The 14199-nt window shown below is 37.9% G+C and overlaps 1 protein-coding gene across 1 annotated transcript in view; it reads left to right on the plus strand.

Annotated features, from left to right (window-relative positions):
- The window catches only part of igf2bp2a (insulin-like growth factor 2 mRNA binding protein 2a), a 137321-nt gene that overhangs the window by 81952 nt on the left and 41170 nt on the right, over positions 1 to 14199 (plus strand). The window contains exons 2-4 of the mRNA XM_062070024.1: positions 7472 to 7519; positions 10240 to 10291; positions 12146 to 12209. The gene's annotated coding sequence lies outside the window, so the exon portion shown is untranslated. The remainder of the gene's footprint in view (positions 1 to 7471; positions 7520 to 10239; positions 10292 to 12145; positions 12210 to 14199) is intronic.

The following is a 14199-nucleotide window of genomic DNA, read 5'->3' on the forward strand; positions in this document are numbered from 1 at the left end:
TAAACAATTAGGGCCTGAGCTACTAAAGTTTTGCGTGTATTAAAACATGTGCAAACTTGATTTTAGCTTAGAGTTTGAGTTTATTTGGAACATGCATGCATACAACATGATACGTCACACATGCATGCATACAACATGATACATCACACATGCATGCATACAACATGATACATCACACATGCATGCATACAACATGATACATCACAATTTCCAGTTTCTCTATTTAACATGTTCGAAAAGGAGTAGGAAGAAGCAGAGCTTATTTAATCCTACCCCTTTTCCTTTACATAGCAGTTGCTAAAACTTTTGTTCACTTCCTGTTCTCAATTTATTCACAATGTACTCCATAAGTAATAACAATACAAATAAATAAATGATAATTAGTGAAGTAAGTTATATTTCATATGATGAGATGAGTAAGATTATCTAGAAAATGAATGGATGGATGAAATAAATTCAGAATGTTTATCATGGTTCTTCTTCTTTGTACTTTGTAAACACTTTAAGTTTGAAGAGTTTCTTGAAGTGGATCATATTAGTACATTGTTTGATTTCTTTGCCTAATCCATTCCATCATTTAATTCCACATACTGATATGCTGAAGGTCTTAAGTGTTGTACGTGCGTACAAATGTTTTAAATTACATTATTCTCTAAGATTATATTTCTCTTTTGTTGAGAAGAATTGCTGTATATTCTTGGGTAGCAGATTATAGTTTGCTTTGTGTATAATTTTAGCTGTTTGCAAATTCACTATGTCGTGGAATTTCAGTATTTTTGATTCAATGAATAAAGGGTTTGTATGTTCTCTATATAGAGGATTGCATCGTTTATGCGAGCAAAGTAATGAGCGCAATCCATTTAGCATGCCTGTCTTCATTAATATGCAGATTATATGCAAATCATCAGAACGCTCATGAGGAGAAAATGCTACTATGACTATTTAGCACACGCAGTCTGTATTTAGCACGTTTAGAAACGACGTGCAAACTGGTGGTTGTGCAGAAATGGCTGTGAAGAAGGAGGCAATTGCATTGCAGCTCCGTCATACATGGCGCTAGGAATTTTCAAAATGGGGTCCCGGGGACCCCATCAAGTCATAAAAATGGGGTTCCACAGTAAATTTTTGGAGTCCCACTTTTTTGTAACCGTTTTGAAAACAAATGATAAATGTATGCATTATCCTGTTATTTCTCACATTCTATATTGTGTTTTGTAAAAAGGTTGTCATAAACGTTACTTGATTCATTTAAAAAATAATACGAAAGAAAACAAATGTTTATGCATATGTAAATGTATTCAGTTATAAACATTCAGTCACTTTCTTCTTTCCTTCATGGATCTAAACGTTACAGCCGCCGTTATTTTTAAAATATATTTTCATTTAATAAGTTGTAGGTGCACATATATTATATTTTGGTACCGATAGCAAAATATTGGTATCGCGACAACACTAATACACACACACCGAGCACCCACTGGCAGAAATGTAGATTGGCAATGATGTTAAACTCGAATTAGTTTCTACGCCGTTATTGGATGAATGAGGTGTAAAATAGAATGTCCCAAAATCTTGTGCGATGTGAGTCCTCGCCCCCTTTTTTTTTGCTCCCCTCTTTTTTTTTTCCCTTGAGGAGCACAATCAGAAAGAGTCATTCATTCATGTCCCGCTGCCAGCTCGCGTCTTCTCCCGGAAACTCCGACCTGCGCTCTTTTCCATGGACACATGCTTGCAAGGAAAGATGTTAAAAAAAAAAAAAAAAAAGAAAAAAAAAAAAAGATGGAGGAATGTGTTGGGAGCCTACCGCAGACGGCGCTAATTTCTCCCACTTTCAATCCATCCATCACTTCAGCTCCTGGAATGTCTGCTAATTGTTCTCCAAAGTGCTCTTCAGGAGTTTTAGCAGTTTTTTTTTTACTATCTGCTGCTTTCATCAACTCCCATACATGGATTGTGCTACTTGTTGTGTTTTTTCACTCTTTGTGGTTAGTGTGGTTTTTTCTCTTTTTTGCTTGAGTTAAAACGCAAAACAATGATGGCGAAATGTTTTGTTGATAACTGATCAAATTTGATATGCAGTGTATTCTAGGACATAAATGTGCAATATCAAACATGAGTTATGACCAGGAATAAATGACAATGTGGATTTTTAATGCCTGTAAACTACACCTCTCTGATACTTAATGTTCCTTATACATGCAAAACCAAGGCCTTTAATTTGTATATTTGCATAAAAGTTGCGTAAAATCACAGTTGGTGGCCTCATATTTTATGGTTATTGTCTGGGTGTTCTTTTAACTCACTGCACAATACAAGAGTTATATCAAACACTCTCTTTTTGTCTTTGAAAATATATTAATTTATTATATTTAATATTGTGGTTGTCGTTACGAAAGAGGTTAAAATACAGTAGTACCGCAACTTACTAGCTTAATTGGTTCTGTGACAGAGCTTTTAACTCAAAACACGTGTATCTCAAATCAACCCCCCCCCCTAAAAAAAAACAGCACGATTTTAGCATGTTTAATTTTTTTTTTAAAACACATTTTAAAATAATTAATATTGTATAAAAATGCAACAGAATATACTAACAACAACAACAGTCGTTTTATGAAGTAATGTGCAGGATTTAATTTGGAGAGTAGACTTCTACAGTATCTCTTGCAAGCTGCTTCTCCATCAAACACACCACCAGCAGCTTTTCCAAATTTTCATGGATAAAGTTCTGCCGTTTAAATATTATTTTAATATCCTTGACTGGCGTTAGACTGGTTCTGCTTCAGTAGTTGGAGACACTTCTACAGTATCTCCTGCAAGCTGCTTCTCCATCAAACACACCATCAGCAGCTTTCCCAAATTTTCATGGATAAATGTCTGCCGTTTAAATATTATTTTAATATCCTTGACTGGCGTTAGACTGGTTCTGCTTCAGTAGTTGGAGACACTTCTACAGTATTTCCTGCCGGATGCTTCTCCGTCAAACACACCATCCGCAGCTTTTTCATATTTTCATGGATAAAGGTCTGCAGTTTAAATATTTTAATATCCTTGGCTGGCGTTAGACTGGTTTTGCTTCAGTAGTTGGAGACACTTCTACAGTATCTCCTGCCAGATGCTTCTCCGTCAAACACACCATCCGCAGCTTTTTCATATTTTTATGGATAAAGGTCTGCCGTTTAAATATTATTTTAATATCCTTGGCTGGCGTTAGACTGGTTCTGCTTCAGTAGTTGGAGACACTTCTACAGTATCTCTTGCCAGCTGCTTCTCCGTCAAACACACCATCAGCGGCTTTTCCAAATTTTCATGGATAAAGGTCTGCCGTTTAAATATTATTGTAATATTCTTGGCTGGCGTTAGACTGGTTCTGCTTCAGTAGTTGGAGACACGCTCGGTCAAGTTTTTGATGGTTTCTTTTTTTTAATTCAATACCATCCACTTCTTCCTCTCAGCACTGTCCTTTCACACACACTTTCTTCATTCCCAGGCTTGGAAAAACAAAGTTATGCCAGTCTTTAGCTAAGAGCTAATGCTAGCGAGTAAAACCAGATGTTTCGTTCTCCTCATAACTTCATGTTGCTCTGCTAGTGCTTCAGATGTCTGTGATTTGTTTTGTCAAAACCTCATTTTTGTAGATGTTGGCTCTCTGCCTCAGGAATGCCACCTTGTTTTTTTTTTTGTCTGTGAACTTTGTGTTTACAACAGTTGTGGGGTTGTTTTTTTAGACACATACAGTGGACAGGAATGGTCTAGAATACATCAAATGCTGTGCCCTCCCAACAATTCAAATACAAAAAATGAATATGTAATATTAATAATGATAAAATAATTAAATGAAATAATACAAATATTTAAATTAAATAAAAAGAAACCACAGACATACACTATATTGCCCAAAGTATTTGGCCACCTGCCTTGACTCACATATGAACTTGAAGTGCCATCCCATTCCTAACTCATAGGATTCAATATGATGTCGGTCCACCTTTTGCAGCTACTACAGCTTCAGCTCTCTGGGAAGGCTGTCCACAAAGTTGCAGAGTGTGTTTAGAGGAATTTTCCACGGTTCTTCCAAAAGCGCATTGGTGAGGTCACACACTGATGTTGGTGGAGAAGGCCTGGCTTTCAGTCTCCGTTCTAATTCATCCCAAAGGTGTTCTATGGGGTTCAGGTCAGGACTCTGTGCAGGCCAGTCAAGTTAATGATAAATTAAATGATAAATGGGTTATACTTGTATAGCGCTTTTCTACCTTCAAGGTACTCAAAGCGCTTTGACAGTATTTCCACATTCACCCATTCACACGCACATTCACACACTGATGGCGGGAGCTGCCATGCAAGGCGCTAACCAGCAGCCATCAGGAGCAAGGGTGAAGTGTCTTGCCCAAGGACACAACGGACGTGACTAGGATGGTAGAAGGTGGGGATTGAACCCCAGTAACCAGCAACCCTCCGATTGCTGGCACGGCCACTCTACCAACTTCGCCACGCCGTTCACTCACACCTGACTCTGTCATCCATGTCTTTATGGACCTTGTTTTGTGCACAGGTGCACAGTCATGTTGGAAGAGGAAGGGGCCCGCTCCAAACTGTTCCCACAAGGTTGGGGGCATGGAATTGTCCACAATGTTTTGGTATCCTGGAGCATTCGAAGGTCCTTTCACTGGAACTAAGGGGCTGAATGTGGGCTCTGTACCGAGGATGTCGTTGTGGCTTGTACAGCCCTTTGAGACACTTGTGATTTAGGGCTATATAAATAAACATTGATTGATTGAAAAACAACCCCACACCATAATTCCTCCTCCACCAAATTTTACACTCGGCACAATGCAATCCGAAATTTAGCGTTCTCCTGGCAACCTCCAAACCCAGACTCCTCCATCAGGTTGCCAGATGGAAAAGCGTGATTCATCACTCCAGAGAAGGCGTCTCCACTGCTCTACAGTCCAGTGGCGACGTGCTTTACACCACTGCATCCAACGCTTTGCATTGGACTTGGTGATGTATGGCTTAGATGCAGCTGCTCGGCCATGGAAACCCATTCCATGAAGCTCTCTGCGTACTGTACGTGGGCTAATTGGAAGGTCACATGAAGTTTGGAGCTTTGTAGCAACTGACTGTGCAGAAAGTCTTTGCACTATGCGCTTCAGCATCCGCTGACCCCTCTCCGTCAGTTTACGTGGCCTACCACTCGGTGGCTGAGTTGCTGTTGTTCCCAAACTCTTCCATTTTCTTATAATAAAGCCGACAGTTGACTTTGGAATACTTAGGAGCGAGGAAATTTCACGACTGGATTTGTTGCACAGGTGGCATCCTATGACAGTTCCACGCTGGAAATCACTGAGCTCCTGAGAGCGGCCCATTCTTTCACAAATGTTTGTAGAAACAGTCTCCATGCCTAAGTGCTTGATTGTATACACCTGGGGCCGGGCTAAGTGGTTAGGACACCTGATTCTGACCATTTGGATGGATGGTCAAATACTTTTGGCAATATAGTGTATTTCAACATAAAACCACAGACAGTTGCATTCCTAAATGGCCCTAGAGAGATGCAACAACCAACAAGCACACAAATGGCTCATAAACCACCCACGTTTCCATTGTGTTTCAATTGGGCTTAATTTGGAGATCAGTCCCTATGGTGTTGACATTTCTGCCATACATCAAAATGTATGTATCAATGTTGTTTGGTGCTCATGGGAATATTTGAGTTTGTGTTACAGATACAAAAAAACAATACATTTCTTCGAAAATCACTTATTTCTGTTCGATTCCTATTTCTGTGTTAAATGTCTTGCTGTTCAATTATTTGATTTAATTTAGGAGCTAGCGTCTCTGTAATGGAATCAGAGGGTTGCTGCTGTTAAATAGGCTTGCACCTTGCATGGTGCCCGTAGGTTCTACATGTTTATTAATGGCGTGCGGCGAGGTTCATTGCTGGTGAGACACTGACTTTAAATGTGTCTACTCTCATTATTTTTTTTTTTTATTGTGTTTATTTATTTATTTGAAATAGGACAATGCATATTCATCAACATAGAGCAACAATGTAAATATGCCGGAGTTCGCACAATAGCTAATTTTCATCCGTTGTCCTAAGGCAGGTTAATACAGTAAACATTCAACAGGTCATTATACAAAAAATACATAAATCCCAAGACATCACATGCTGTATAATAGACTGTATTTATGTTATTCACATGTGAATAATGCTGTATAATAGATTGTATTTATATTATTCACATGTAAAAATACCTTAATGTTTATTGTCTATTGTGAGCGAACTGTGGTGCTGAATGTCCCCCAGGGATCAATAAAGTACTTTCTATTCTATTCTAATACAAGCATACCATAAGCACAGACCATGGACAAAAAATAAAACAAACAAAAAAACAAGTGAATAATCTAATTGTGCGTTCATGTCTGGTTAGTTTTCAACCACTGTTTCAGTGCAGTTTTAAATGTTAAATAGGTGTCACAGTTACTAACACACGCTACTCATTAAGTGAATCATGAGAAAAAGAACAGAATAATTTACTTTAGGTAAATACTTTTTAATCATATTTTAAAAAAATAAAACTGAAGACCATTTGTGGCCGGGCCCCATTATTGTGTCTTGATGAGGGTGAGTCCATATTGTGCTAAATGGCTGACTGGATGATTGTGCCTTTGATTTAATGTGCACAATTCCATTGGTCCACCGTGACCAAATGTCTTAAAATCATATTAATCAGCATACATTCTGCATCTTCATGACATGCTAAATGAATTGTGGGCCTTATTTTACTCATTTAAGGAATGCAATCCTCTGTGCACAAGCAAGTAGATCAGCTTTTGCATGTGCTATCAAGTTCTCACGTGTTTTAATACACACTAACTTTTAATAGATCAGGCCCTTGGTGTATAATAAATGTTTATCTGACTTAATATGCACTTAGGCGCACCGGGTTACAAGGAGCAATGTTGATTTTTGAGAATTTTTAGTGGGCCTTGGAGTCCGACAAAAATGATACGGTGATACGTTTGATGTAAAATTGTAACTTTTATAAGCTCCGCTGTGTTCTGGGGATAGTACCAAAGCCTGGCAAGGATGCAGGTACCCCACGAGGATGATAATGAGTGAAGTGTAACCATGGTAACTGAAGCGCATTTGAATTGTATCATGACAGGAGTAACTATCCGTGAAAGACTTCATCTCAAACAACAACGCAACAACTTTAGAGGCTTTATGAAGCCCATCTAACTGCCTCCCCCACTTTAGCCAAATGAGAACATGAGAACACAGTCGTGTGTGACACTTATAGTAAAATAGTTATTTGGGATTTATGGAGGGAAAAACTGTCATAGTTCATTTATGATGGACACAAGTGGGATTAATTAATAGCTATTGAGGTGATGATTCTTGAGTGTGCATGTTTGCATGCTTCAGGTCTATTAAACTCACCGCATACTGTCTGTCTCATCTCTGCAGGAGTCGGAAGATCCAGATCGGAACATTCCCCCTCATCTACAGTGGGAGGTGAGTGTTTGTCAACGGATTTTTGCAACATGTAGGTCGTTGACTCCAGCTTCTTTTTGTTAAGGCTATGTCTACACTAAGCCGGATAACCCCTTAAACCAGGTGGTCGGCAACCCAAAATGTTGAAAGAGCCATATTGGAGCAAAAATACAAAACAAATCTGTCTGGAGCCGCAACAAATTAAAAGCCATATTACATACAGATAGTGTGTCATGAGATATACATTGAATTGAGATGACTTAAAGGGAACTAAATGAGCTCAAATATAGCTACAAACGAGCATAATGATGCAATATGTACATATAGCTAGCCTAAATAGCATGTTAGCATCGATTAGCTTGCAGTCATGCAGTGACCAAATATGTCTGATTAGCACTCCACAAAGTCAATATCATCAACAAAACTCACCTTTGTGCATTCACGCACGTTAAAAGGGTGGTGGACAAAATGAGACAGAAAAAGAAGTGGCATAAAACACGTCCTAGAAAGTCGGAGAAAGTTATACATGGACACAAACTAAGGTGAGTTCAAGGACCGCCAAAATTAGTAGGACAAAACGGCGCTCGCCAAATACTGGAATCAGTGAAGCATGTTTAATATAAACAGTGTGCTTTATAACAATTAGGGAGGTTTATGTCATGTTTGTCCTCCTACAGAAACCATATTAAAACGAAAAATGTATTTTTTTCCCCCTCATCTTTTTCCATTTTTCATACATTTTTGAAAAAGCTTCAGAGAGCCACTAGGGCGGTGCTAAAGAGCCGCATGCGGCTCTAGAGCCGCGGGTTGCCGACCCCTGCCTTAAACGAATAATTATTTAGCCTAAGCCCCGTTTCAGCCACACTAAACCATCGTTTAAGGTCGCCCTCCTTGGATAATTTTTTACACGGGTAAGTGCGCCGTGTATTTCTTGAATCTCCGGCTCTTAGCTTTGTATGGACTCTGATCGTTTACAAACTGAGTTCGGAGGGGAAGTGATGCCAGTTTCCACTCGGAGGTAAACACTCGAAAGATGGAGGCGAGTCATCCAGACATGCCCGGGTTTCCCCTTCCTCTACATCAGGGGTCTCAAACTCAATTTACCTGGGGGCCACTGGATGCAGAAACTGGGTGAGGCTGGGCCGCAAGAAAATATTTCTTAAAAAAAAATCTAACTAAACACTTTTTAATGAATTCACCTTCTTTGAATGGCTTTCCCGCCCTAGCAACCATCTCACTCACCATGTAACTAGCTTTGACTGCTGCATCGCTCTTTTCGCTTGCTTTCTTGACGAAATCTTGTTGCCTCAGTAGACTGCTTTTAAAATTTGCAACCCGGTTCACTCTCTCATCTCCCTGGTATTTTGCATACTCAGCATGTCTAGTTGTATAATGACGTTTCAAATTGTATTGCTTGTGCACTGCAACTTTCTCTGTATCAACTACAGAAAAGAGCTATAAGGATTATTCATAAAGTAGATTACTTAGAACACACTAAAATATTATTTATTAAATCGGGTTTATTGAAATTACAGGAGCTAGTAAAGTCACAGACATTATGTGTCATGTTTAAGGCTAAAAGTAAAACATTACCAGCAAATTTACAAAAAATGTTTGTCATCACTTCTGAGAATGAAGAGCATAGAAGAAAAGGTCATTTCCAACATCAGTATTCAAGGACAACTTTAAAACAAATGTGTATATCAGTGGTTGGGGGTTAAACTATGGAATTCTCTTTACAATGAGATAAAATATTGTAAAAATATATTCCAATTGAAAAAATATACAAAGACAGAACAATAAGATCATATGGACAGCCATAAGTGTTTACATTTTACTTTATATTTATTATTTTACTTATTTTTTGCCTGGTTTTGTATTTGTTTTGTATCATCCTGTGAGGTGTGTATTACTTCTTTTGTTTTTTTTTGTTCGGTTTGTACATCATGAAGTTTTGCACTTCTTGTGTTTTTTTGTTTGTTTTCGTTATATTTGGATGTAATTGTTGGTTTATATGATATCATTAAGTAGGACTACGTATTATGTTGAAGGGGGCAGAAAAATATAAGATTTTTCTTCATCCTGCTCCTTCTCAGGCAGTGGTGTGTAAATGTATAATTGAATAATTGAGGTATAATTGTCTATCGATCAAAGATGCACATCAATGAAGGAGATAAATAACAATTAAATGAAATAAGACACGTCGGGGTGCCCCTGTGCTCAACAAAGAAATATTGCATCAAAAATCGTCTCTGTCTGGAGCCAACGGGAGGGGAGGAGGGGGGCTCTCGCCGTGGAGTTTACAGTTACGGTAGCACAATTAGCCCCGAACGGGCTAACATCACCACTAACGTGTTACACGTCTGATTCGCCCAGCGACTCTCTGTCAGAGTATCAGCGCTGGGGTCCAGTGCACCACACTTTTGTATTGTCGCTCGCTCCTTCGGCGGAGTGCTCGTCTTCCCCGCCCGGACTGTTTACAACGGGGGCAGGAGCGAGCAGGCGGGCGAGCGAGCGAGGGAGGCAGGGAGGGAGGGAGGGAGGAAGAGCGTGTGCGGGTCTCGTGGAAAAGTGGCAAAATGTTTCTCTGCTTGCATCACGCAAGTGACGTCAATGCATACTTGCCAACCTTGAGACCTCCGAATTCTGGAGATGGGGAGGGGGGTTTAATGTGTTCGTATGTTGTTATCTTAGCTTTACTTAATTATTTTACTAAACTGTTTTCTATCGTTCCTTTTTAGGATTTTGATGGCCTTCTTGCTCAATATGGTACTGTAGAAAACGTGGAACAAGGTACGGGACTATTTTTTTTGGCGTCTTACATACTGAGTTGTAGCCAATCAGACAGCACGGTCTGAAAAATTGCCAAGACCGCAAACATGCACCAAAACACTCCACACTATATTCATTAGAGGTGCTAAAAAAGCTTATTCATACTACAAACCCCAGTGAAGTTGGCACATTGTGTAAATGGTAAATAAAAACAGAATACAATGATTTGCAAATCCTTTTCAATTTATATTCAATTGAATAGACTGCAAAGACAAGATATTTAATGTTTGAACTGAGAAACTGTTATTTTTTGCAAATATTAGCTCATTTGGAATTTGATGCCTGCAACATGTTTTAAAAAAAGTGACAAAAAGACTGAGAAAGTTAAGGAATGCTCATCAAACACTTATTTGGAACATCCCACAGGTGAACAGGCTAATTGGGAACAGGTGGGTGCCATGATTGGGTATAAAAGCAGCTTCCATGAAATGCTCAGTCATTCACAAACAAGGATGGGGCGAGGGTCACCACTTTGTCAACAAATGTGTGAGCAAATTGTCGAACAGTTTAAGGAACAACATTTCTTAATGAGCTATCTCAAGGAATTTAGGGATTTCATCATCTACGGTCTGTAATATCATCAAAAGGTTCAGAGAATCTGGAGAAATAAGCGATGATATTACGGACCTTCGATCCCTCAGGCGGTTCTGCATCAAAAAGCGACATCAGTGTGTAAAGGATATCACCACATGGGCTCAGGAACACTTCAGAAAACCACTGTCAGTAACTATAGTTCGTCCCTACATCTGTAAGTGCAAGTTAAAACTCTACTATGCAAAGCGAAAACCATTTATCAACAACACCCAGAAATGCCGCCAGCTTTGCTGGGCCCGAGCTCATCTAAGATGGACTGATGAAAAGTGGAAAAGTGTTCTGTGGTCTGACGAGTCCACATTTCAAATTGTTTTTGGAAACTGTGGACGTCGTGTCCTCCAGAAGAAAGAGGAAAAGGAACCATCCGGATTGTTAAAGGCGCAAAGTTGAAAAGCCAGCATCTGTGATGGTATGGGGGTGTATTAGTGTCCGAGGCATGGGTAACTTACACATCTGTGAAGGCACCATTAATGCTGAAAGGTACATACAGGTTTTGGAGCAACATATGTTGCCATCCAAGCAACGTTACCATGGACGCCCCTGCTTATTTCAGCAAGACAATGCCAAGCCACATATTACAACAGCGTGGCTTCATAGTAAAAGAGTGCGGGTACTAGACTGGCCTGTCTGTAGTCCAGACCTGTCTCCCATTGAAAATGTGTGAAGCGTAAAATACGACAACGGAGACTGTTGAACAACTTAAGCTGTACATCAAGCAAGAATGGGAAAGAATTCCTGAAAAGCTTCAAAAATGTGTCTCCTCAGTTCCCAAACGTTTACTGAGGGTTGTTAAAAGGAAAGGCCATGTAACACAGTGGTAAAAATGCCCCTGTGCCAACTTTTTTGCAATGTGTTGCTGCCATTAAATTCTAAGTTAATGATTATTTGCACAAAAAAAAAGTATTTCTCAGTTTGAACGTTAAATATCTTGTCTTTGCAGTCTATTCAATTGAATATAAGTTGAAAAGGATTAGCAAATCATTGTATTTTGTTTTTATTTACGAATTACACAACGTGCCAACTTCACTGGTTTTGGACATCAAGAAATGTATTCCTACAAATGTGGCTTTTCTAGAGATTTGTATGTTTTACTTAGGTTTAAACATGTTAAAAAGAGATGAGCTGCAGTGAATGATGTTCATGTACTTGCCATATGCAAAGTAAAACGCAGATAATATCATGCTTTTGTCTTTGTCTTATTGTCTTCTGCTCCCTTCACAGTCAACACTGACACAGAAACGGCGGTGGTAAATGTTACATACGCAACCAAGGAGGAAGCTAAAGAGTAAGTAGGATGCGGGTTTGTCACATATTAAAACAGAACAGGAACCATTATTGTTCCTGTAGTTAATTGAATTGATGTAATATATGTATTTACAGCTAATCATATTGAAATAATTAATTAATTAATTTTATTTCTAACTAAATTGTTGCATTTAGATTTTTGGGGGGTATGTACACACCGTAGCTCACCGGCGTCACAATGTAAACAAACGCCATGGGTGGATCTACACCTAACATCCACTGTAATGATACCAAGTACAGGAGCGTATCTCGTCGATACTACTATGGTTTCGTCGATATTTTTTAGCATCACAAAATCTTTTTTGGTTTTTATAAAATTTATATGATGTTTATAAACTCAGGAAACATGTCCCTGGACACATGAGGACTTTGAATATGATCAATGTATGATCCTGTAACTACTTTGTATCGGATTGATACCCAAATTTGTGGTATCATCCAAAACTAATGTAAATCTTCCAAACAATAGGAGAATAAGTGATTATTACATTTTAACAGAAGTGTAAATAGAACATGTTAAAAGAGAAAGTAAGCAGATATTAACAGTAAATGAACAAGTAAATTAATAATTCATTTTCTACCACTTGTCCTTTATAATTTTGACAAAATAATAGAATGATAAATGACACAATATGTTACTGCATATGTCAGCAGCTAAATTAGGAGCCTTTGTTTGTTTACTTACTACTAAGAGAAAAGTTGTCTCGTATGTTCACTATTTTATTTAAGGACAAACTTGCAATAAGAAACATATGTTTAATGTACCCTAAGATTTTTTGTTAAAATAAAGCCAATAATGCCTTTTTTGTGGTACCCTTTATTTAGAAAATTATCGAAATACATTTTGGTACCGGTACCAAAATATAGGTATCGGGACAACCCCTATATATATATATATACTGTGTACATACTGTATATATATATTTTAAAAAATTATTATTATTTTCTAATTTGACAATTTTACAGCGTTGTACTTTTTTTTGTTAAACATAAAATTTTGACTTTTGTTTTTAAAGTTAAAAATGTTCACATATTTCAGGTATTTTCTCTCACTCTTATGGATTTGTAATGATAGACAATAAAGTATTTAGGATCGAACCTTACAGCTGACTATTATCAACACTGTACATACAATGCAGTCGTTCCTCCTTTATCACCGTTAATTGGTCCCGGACATGAATGCATTTCCGTGAAGTATTATATAATATAATGTATTATTATAAATCAAAAATATTCATTGCGAGAGCATGAATAAACTGTTAACAACCTTCTAAACACTTTCGTCAGCATGATTGATTGAGTTTAGTTTGTCAAACAAGAACACTTACAGTATAATACGTCACACAATTTCATATCATTTCTCTTTACATCATGTCCGAAAAGGAGTAGGAAGAAGCAAAGCTTATTTAATCCTCCCCCTTTATCAGAGCCAGACATGAATGAACACCCCTAGTCACCTTTACATGTTTTTAATCCAATACAGTAAAGCTGCCTGAGGCTGAGCCAATCAGTGGCCACAATACTCTTATTGGTTTGGTTTGCTCTCGTGGCCAATACTACTGTAGTATTGATATTTTTAGTTCAGTGAGCCATTTTATGCTTGAACACGCTTAGTTTATTACCAAAAAATTGTAGATTTTACTTTAAAAAAATCTCCTAAAAAATCTGTGATGTGCAGCGGCTGTAATGTTTGACTGTATTTCTATTTTCAACTAAAAAAAATTAAATTTGTTATATATTGTATATATTATATAAAAATATAATATTATAATATATCAGTATATATTATATAATGTATATATAATATGTAAATATTACATATGTTATATTTTATATTGCTATTATGGTAAATTTTTTGTCTATTTTATACCTGCATTACCCTTTTCCATCCTTACCTTCTCCATCCTTTGTTACTGAGCTACTTTGTGGAACAATTTCCCTTGTGGACCACTAAAGTTTGTCTAAGTCTA

Source organism: Entelurus aequoreus, linkage group LG14 (assembly GCF_033978785.1).
Source record: "Entelurus aequoreus isolate RoL-2023_Sb linkage group LG14, RoL_Eaeq_v1.1, whole genome shotgun sequence".
NCBI lineage: Eukaryota > Metazoa > Chordata > Actinopteri > Syngnathiformes > Syngnathidae > Entelurus > Entelurus aequoreus.